Raw genomic sequence first — 1,102 nt, 5'->3', positions numbered from 1 at the left:
GCATCCACCACCTCTCTGGGCAACCTGGATTGCACTTCTGTATTGGTAGGACAGACCTTTTCAAGTGTTTGCAAAAGAGATCGTGTAGCCTGGGGCTCCACCAAAGCTCCTCCTCAGCCAAGGCAGATGCAGACTTTCTTCACTTTTCTATCATCAACTTATTTTCTTTGAACACTCACTCTGAATTTAACTGGCTACCAGCCGAACATTTTCTAGCATTAAATCCCTGCTCCTGGTGCCTTTGAAGAACAGAATATATATAAGTGCAGATGTCATTCCTCAGAGTAGAGGAGCAGGGGGACGAATTCTGGTGTCTTCATTGTTTGTCTTATTTTGTTGCCAGTTAACTTACCAGCAGTCATTGTACTGTCCTTATGTGGATGCAGCTTCAGCAAGTTTAAGAACATTTATCTTATTTCTGAACAGCTTCTTTAAATTGATTTAATTGTGCTGGCTTCCATTTAGGCTTTCCCTTTGTAACGTTGTATACAGTTTGTATTTGCTAATATCAGCTTAAGTGCTCAGAGTGAAGCTAAGCTGGTCTTTCCAGACAATCTCTGTGCCATATGTGATATTTAATCCTCTTGACTTTCTATTTCCCCCTTTTAAAAATAAAATGCAACTGTATCGGACCATCTCTGGTTCTAAGCATAGCACTGGCTGTCACGAGAACGGCATTTTGATTTGAGCCTGTGAGCCAGGTTGTGCTTGCTGCTCAGGACCTGTGGGCTCTTGGCCATCCCAGAAACGTGAGCCCACGGGTGCCCATCCAACCTGCCTGGAGCAACCACGAGTTAGAGCCTCCTGGATGTCCCTTTGCGTGTGACAGACGCTGGCACCACCATCACCAACTGGCGGTACGGTCACCACAGCAGGAGTCACTCCAATGACATGCAGGCATCAGCTGCCATGCAGAGAGGCCACAGCAGCCCCCAGAATGGGGTAGCACAAACATCCTGATGTTCAGCCAAGGCAAATGCAAAGTCCTGCCACTGGGCTGGGTTAACCCCGTGCAACTGGGCAGACTGGGCCCGCAGGGAAATGGCAGCATTGCAGGAAAAGCCCTGCGTGTCCAGCGGGCAACAAGCTGAAAATCGGTCAG

Source organism: Pygoscelis adeliae, unplaced genomic scaffold, assembly GCF_000699105.1.
Source record: "Pygoscelis adeliae isolate BGI_AS28 unplaced genomic scaffold, ASM69910v1 Scaffold584, whole genome shotgun sequence".
Taxonomy (NCBI): Eukaryota; Metazoa; Chordata; class Aves; order Sphenisciformes; family Spheniscidae; genus Pygoscelis; species Pygoscelis adeliae.
Note: the sequence above shows the minus strand (reverse complement) of the source record.